We start from the raw sequence: 7500 nt of genomic DNA on the forward strand, positions 1-7500 counted from the left end.
TTGTGGCCTTGTGGAAGTCAGTTGGGATCAGTTTATGGTCCAGGGCTCGGAATAGTGGCAGGTTAGTCGACGGTCAGAGTAAGCGGCCAAATAAATTCAGTAAGCTCGCTATGCCTCGTTTCTGGCCGGTTAAATATAGTAAAATTCTGACTCTTAACTCTAACTCTACTCTAACTCGTGAGCAATTATTTACCCTATGAAGGCCTGGGAGCACCGAAGCAGCAAGAACGAGCCGTCTCAATCGCGCTTCAAAATTATCTATTAGTCTCAAAGGTTCAAGAAAAGGGGACGTTTGACGTTAATGGAGACTGATCTCATTTGCTGTTTGGTAAAACTTCTAAAAATTTTTAGTAAAAATAGCTCTTCGATATTATTGCGTAGCTGTGATAACGAGCCAAATTAAGACAGGAAAGTGTAAAATATTATGACTCACCTTAAATGGTTATCTCAGACTTTCGTTTGATGCGTGGGAAATCATAGAGCATAAAGAAACAAAACACAATGTTTGCGGGTGGCGAGATTTGCAAAGACTTTTATTCCATTTTGAACAGAACTTCTTACATGAAGTTCTCAGAAAGCGGTTACTAACACACAAATTATTTCTTTTCTATATCTTAGAATCTAATAAGCAAGCTTTGCTTGTGACAAATAAGAATCTAAATGCATCAGCCTACATCATGATTATGCAAGCAACTAGCAATAAACCAATTTCATAATTTCAGTATATTGATCACTATTGATACCTTGATTTGTCCCGAATTTAGAACAAAGTTCAAATTGAAATGATTAGCCCGTGACTTGGCATTCCGTAGGGAGGGTGTAACCATTTTCATTAGCACCCCCACTGAAAAAATTCAACTCAGCCACCATTGCTTGACAGAAATAAGGTTTGGCGTTTTGATATTCCCCCTCTGAACTGAAGTTTTCATCAACAAACCTCTCCAGGCTGCCTCTGTAGCCCGGACTCTTGCTCTTGTTTTCTTGAAACCAGCTATAATAAGCGCTGTCCACCTTGACTGAAGGGAATAGCTCATCAGCCATCCAGCGCCAAAGCATCGTGCATGGTAGCAATCCGATAGCTAGGTATTTAGCATGCCGAGGCGACGTGCTCACCTTATGCAGGAAAGATATGTACTCTGAGGCGAAACGGCCAGGTCTCACGTTTTTAGTATTCTCAAGATGCCAGGCTCTTAGCAACGGCTCCAAGTAGTCAGAACGCCAAACAGAAGACTCGTTTCTGTAAAATTGCTCAAAGTTATGAAGCCCTTGTTTTCTCATAAATTCAGCGGCAAAGTTGAATGCGTTAGCCGCAACGTGAAGGTAATGAAGATCCTCAACCATGTAGGCGCCGTAATAATTAGCGTTTAGTGTCCCTAAAGCCATGCCTCGAATAAAGGCAGTATGAATCGTTACGTTTCGTATCACCTGGCTTCTTATTCCATGATCAAACAGGCGTTGGCTAAAGGAATTTTGCACAGCCGATTTTTTGGGACCGCTTTGAGAAATTTCCAAAATTCGGGATGACTTTTTTCCACCGGACAGATATTCTTCGGCGAGCCTCTCACGTTTTCATGTACCGTCTTTAGTACATTGCTTCGTTCTACGTCATGATCACACCCAAACACAAAGCTGGTCGGTTGTATAACTTTCAGCTGTGAGAGAGATACCGAATCTTAGAAAAAAGTCCGTTGATACTCAAGTGAAGAAGAAGTCTGATTGACAGAGCTTGGTAAAGAATTGATAGAAGACATTTTCGTTCTTTCTTAGCTATCAACGCAAGCTGAAGGTTTGCAAATTTTCTTTCAAAGGGTAACACTTACTTGCTCCAAGGACTTCAGTCGGGGAGAAAACCGTTGCCACCAAGACTGCACCGGCAATCAGGAAAGCCAAAAAGTTTGCTCCTAACATTGTGCGAAACTTAGAAACCAGTTAAAAATGGCAAGAACCTAAATGCATATCGTTTATGACCACTGGAAAATCGAACAAGTCGCCCATATAAGTAGAATTACCACATCGTTTTGAAATCTGGGATTAGGCTATCCCTCTTGCGGGTCAAAAGCCCCAATTAAAAATTTATTCAAGGAGTGCCAACTTGAAAAGCCAGTCAACTGGAAAAATTGATCAGATTACAATGTACAACTCAAACCTTATTTCTCTCCCCGGGACAAAAAGAACGAGAACAAGTCTCCACTGAGAGGGGTCGGTGTGAAACAGTTGTGTTAATTTCAAAGGGGAGATCCGAGACAGAAGGGAGAAATTTTTAAGGAAAGTTAAATTTTAGGACTGGTATATTTGAAGACGAATCCCATATTTCCTACCTTGGAAATTCACTTAAATATATTACATTATTACGAAATTACTCAAGTCTCAAGGTCTTAATGGAGAAAGTATCAAAGGCAATCAGATGGGAGTGTTAGAGAGAAACTCTATTCAGCCAATCAATGCGATCTGAAAACACATTGAACCAAAATAACAAGAATACGCTTGGCAGTTTTAAAACAGAAACAGAAATTTATTCAGGTCAGATTTGCGCCTTGCATAATTGAAAACAAACGTCTTGTGTACCGGTTGATCGAGTTCATGGAATCGCCGTAAATGAATTATAGCATTTATAACTGAAATGTTTCATTGGTGTTTTGAATACCAACAGTTCCTTCAAGCTATTTCCTTCTCTAACAAAACGAATATTAACAACCTCTTTTCATCACACGTAGACTATAGAGGAAGGAAATGTCCTCGAGTGCCAAAATCTGGTTTTACGCCATGCCGGTTCAGCCACAGGTGATTTCTCATAATATCGCCCTTTGGCGGGTTATGTACCATGCATCGTAGCTCCTTCGCCAGACGTTTCAGCCATGTCGTAAAGACATTTGAAACACTTGTCACGGAAACACCAAACCTTCCAAACCATATTTTTGTTAGCGAGCCTAGACGAAGTTAATCATTGTCAGCAAGATGAGAGATCCTCCTTTTGTGCGAGGCATCGCACTGGACGAAATCTTTTAGGGGACTTCTTGAAATTTCTTGCTTTTCGAGAAGATTTCACTGGACCGCTCTAGTGCCTGACTTTCGTAACATTCCTTTTCACTACAGAAAAGAACTAAACGCTGCTCTAGCTGGGACTCGCGTCATGAGCTTAAGCAGAAGGAACTGAAGCATCGATTAAAAACAAAAGATTAGTTTAAATGTTCTAAATTCAACGTAGTTTCCGCCTCAACTGTGCGACATCGAGATGACAATTTTACTTAACTTTGAACGCCTTTGAATGTGAATATTGTGCATATATATCAGGTTCTTATAAGGTCAGTGGTGTTTAATTTTTTTTTGAAATTATTATTACATTGTTATAAGGTCTTTCATTTATTTTATACACGACCCCACAAGCTTTTAGCTTTAAGACTTATCGTGTTAAAATAAAGCCTTTCTATTCTATTCTATTCTAATTACGACCTCGTCAGTTTTTAAACCAAACAGACTTAAATATTTAATTTCTGGCTTTAACTTCTCGTTTGTGTTGACAGTGGAGAAGCTTTTGGGTTAGTTCATGTACTGAACGCTTTAGTGTCAAAATTTTGTCATTCTTTCCTTGCCTTTTCTTCAGACATGCTCCTTTCATGCAGTTATTGGGATCATCCATGTCTGCCTGGCCATCCGCAACAATAACCTTGTTCATGTGTCACATGCGCGGGTCTCATACAGCTTTTCTCACAAGCTTTTATAATAAATAATAAAAAATGGATTTATATAGCGCCATATCCTAACTGCTCTATGGTGCTTTACAACACTGTATTAAAAAGATAATGACTACATTAAAAAGATTAAAAAGGTAATTAAAACAAAAATCACATGAAATCACAAAATATTTGAAAAAAAAGCTTTTTTTTTGTCCAGACATTTCTTAAAGTAGCTAAAGAAAAACCAGCCTGTCTCAAGCTTTGACAACCTCGCTTATACCATTGCTTGAATTATCGCTAGTTTCTGTCGTAGTACTTGAGGACCCTTGTTTCACAAAACCTCGAACCTCTTTGTGAAGTTTGGACGTTTCGGAGGGGTCTCCAACCTTACTGCAGGCAACTTTCGCTTAGATTTAAACCTTGTCACGGGATCCCAAGTTCAGTTCAGGGTCAGGATTATCTTTGGTTGCATTTCCAAGGACAAAGTGCTCGCTACACACTCTGCAGGATTTCTTGAGCATCCACAGCTGACCGTTTTCATTCTGCCTGTTAATGGCCTTGGCCCATCTAATACGTGCCTTCTTGTCCTTGTGTTCGTTTGGGAGGACCATTTGTTCAACCGCTTGCCAACATTGGGGCAGGCGATCACTGAACAAGACCGTTGTCGAAATATCAAGGATTGAAAAGGACAAACAGATTATTAAAAATAGTTGTATGTATGGCGTTTTTGGCGGCTAAATGACACAATTATTGAAATGAAGAGATTTTCTTACTTATTAATATGTACTTATTGACCGAGTTGGAAGGCTGGATGGGAAACTATTTAGCTCGAGGTCAAGGGGTACGCACCGAGCGTTGCGAGGTCCGTACGCCCTAACAGAGAGCCATAATATTTTTCCATCCGCCCGGACTTAACTCAGTCAATAAGCATTTTATCATGTGACCAACTTAAAGCTCCTTGTGGTGGACTCGGAGGACGTAATTGTCACAGAAAGCGGCGAGCTTCCCGTATAAAAATTGCTTTATGAAAAGCAAACCTGAATTTAGTAGTGTTTCGCGACAAAATCATTTCAACTCGCATTACAGCGGGCCGTACGTGTTTTTAACAGGGCCTTACGGCTTTTTGGGCCCCTGATCGCGCTAATGCGTACAGCCCTCATACGGGGATTTGCTCAATAGTTTTGCAGTAAAGGTGCGCGGGAGGCCGTACTGGTCATCAAGTTTGATAAATTGCAATATCTGAATTACGACGTAAATTAAGCTGATGCGTTTTGTCAAAATAGATGCTCAAGCGTTCCCATGTCTCTTGATGGCCTTTACATCTTCGGTTTCGAGTATTTTCCCAGTATCTTGTACTGAAAAATTAAGCATTTTCAGTTTACCTTCGATCTTCTATTGCAATGTTTTGATCTCGCTCATGTTGACATTTGGTCTGCAAAAACTATTGTGTTTGAATTCCTCTCGTCGCTCGTTTTAGAACTCTCCTTTTCTCCTGAAGTATCCTGCCGGGGTCGCCACTTGTGTTGCAATGATTCCTTGACGCTATTCCACACCGGTTAACTTTTCAACACATTTATTAACATCGCAAGTCTCCACAAGTTCGTTCCTTACATTTTTCTCTCCGCGTGCTCTCTCTGCCGGTCCTAACCGGTTTCTTGTGACGTCAGTCACGCAATTGTCACGTTGCGTCCTATTTTCGTTCCGAGAAGTGTAACGTCGCTTTTTTGGCTTGGAAAAGTCGCGCCTTTTGCGATAGGTTGATCTATGAAGGGTGATGCTGGACAAAAATGTTTTTGAACGTATCGGATGTTTTTGGGCCAAAGTACAATCCAATTGGTCACTTTGCATGTCATTGGCCTTGTTTGCAATTGAATATAGCGGAAGACATGTTTTCTGGCTAAAGTTCATTTCCTCGGTTTGCAAGTTAGTGGGCGAAGATGCGATTCAATTGAGTAGTCTGTATGTTTTCGGGCTTGAGGTAATTCATGACGGCGTTTGGCTTGTTTATGGGCCAACCAGCACTTCATTTCATTTGAAAAATTCACATGTTTTCGGGCTGGTCGGATGTCCTCGCCTTGACTCGTCATGGTGACGTTCCTTTAGAGGAAGGTATATCATGTATGAGAATAGTCTGACGTCCAAGGAGAGACTTCAGCCTTTTTTCTTGCTTAGAGGGAATCTTCACGCACTCTCGGGCGGTCTCCCAGGGTAGGCCGACGCGGCGTTCGGGTTCGGGAGAACTGTCGGTGTTGTTCTCGCTACTGGAACTTGTGTCGGCCTGCGGATCTTCCGGCCGGTCAAAGAGCTCTCTCCAGTGGGTGTTGGTGGTGTCGGCCAGAGTGTGCAGCTGCTCTCTGGACAGGGCCTCGAAGGTCAGGAAGTCCACTCCGTAGCGAGGCATGACGCCTACTAGTCGCGCCGGCTTTTCACTCTTGCCGGCATATTGAGGACACTGCTACGCGCTAGCATCAATTCGGAGGTGGTGAGACCCAGAGCTCTGAACATCCCCTTGGAGATGAAGCTGGCCTTGTCTCCCGTCGACAGACTACGGATGGCCTGGTTGCTGATTCTCGCCACCACCACTACGTTGCCTGGCACCATTCCACCGTGCGGCTCCGCCACCAGCCGAAGGGGAAAGCCGTGCACAAAGTGAATGCTGAGGTCGCTCCACGAAGGCGCGGACAGAGCCGTCACGTTGCCGGTTCCCATCTTCTCACCCAGCGACTCGCCGGCCTCGTAGAACATGCGCGTCTTTTCGAACAGTGTCCGCCTCTCCTGTTGGCTCTCCCTGTCCCGGGCGGCCGGTAAGCGTTCCTCCACCATTGCCACGTACTGCTCGCAGTAGCGCTGGCGGTCGCACAAGTCAGCAAAGGCCACTGCTGAGCCCTCGTCGGTGGGAAGCTGTCCGCTGGACAGCCTCAGGACAACCCAGAGGTACATGTCGAAGTTAGCTGGGTGGGATTCTGCGGCGACGTGGCTAGTCCCAGCGGGAAAAACGGTAGGATGCGAGCCTTTTATTTAATGCGTAAATGAATGCTTCGAGAAAGGTGAGATGTCCCCCTCTCAAAAACAGGCATTATTACGCTTATTGACAAGAAAGGAAAAGATCGCTCCCTCTTAGAGAATTGGTGACCAATTTCTCTCGTAAAGGTAGATGCAAAAATTATGTCTAAAACTATAGCCACTAGAATAAAAAACGTTCTACCCAGCATTACTCATCATAATCAAACTGGATTTATGAAAGACCGCTATATTGGTGAAACAGTACGATCTATTTTCGATATAATAGACTTCACAGTCGAGGAAAATATTTCTGGCTTATTAATCTTTATTGATTTTCAGAAGGTCTTTGATAGTCTGAAATGGAATTTCCTTCGAAGATGTCTAGAATCTTTTAACTTTGGCTTCAGTCTCATTCGATGGGTTTTCACTTTTTACAAAAATATACAAAGCTGTATAATTACAATGGTGTTATCTCTGATTTTTTCACACTCGAGCGAGGAGTTAGACAAGGAGATCCACTTTCTCCACACCTCTTTGCTATAGCTGCTGAAACCTTGGCAATTTCAATTCGACAAAACTCAATGATAAAAGGTATTACTATTGACAGGAACGAAACTAAATTGTTCCAATATGCTGACGACACAACAGCAGTCCTCTCGGATATTAGCTCAGCGCAAACTCTTTTCAGGTTGCTAAACGATTTTGACCAGATCTCAGGCTTACCCGTAAATCCTACTAAAACTAAACGGATTGTGGATTGGATCTTTAGGAGAAAATAAATAAACACCTTTAAATGGATGAATGAACCAGTCAAAGCTCTTGG

General features: G+C 42.5%; 1 protein-coding gene across 1 annotated transcript in view; it reads left to right on the top strand.

The window, feature by feature from the left end:
• Positions 1-16: 16 nt before the first annotated feature.
• LOC138010997 (small cysteine-rich protein 1) overlaps positions 17-7500 on the top strand; it is a 28270-nt gene continuing 20786 nt past the window's right edge. The window contains exon 1 of the mRNA XM_068858022.1: positions 17-61. The gene's annotated coding sequence lies outside the window, so the exon portion shown is untranslated. The remainder of the gene's footprint in view (positions 62-7500) is intronic.

Source organism: Montipora foliosa, chromosome 7, assembly GCF_036669935.1.
Source record: "Montipora foliosa isolate CH-2021 chromosome 7, ASM3666993v2, whole genome shotgun sequence".
In the NCBI taxonomy this organism is placed as follows: domain Eukaryota; kingdom Metazoa; phylum Cnidaria; class Anthozoa; order Scleractinia; family Acroporidae; genus Montipora; species Montipora foliosa.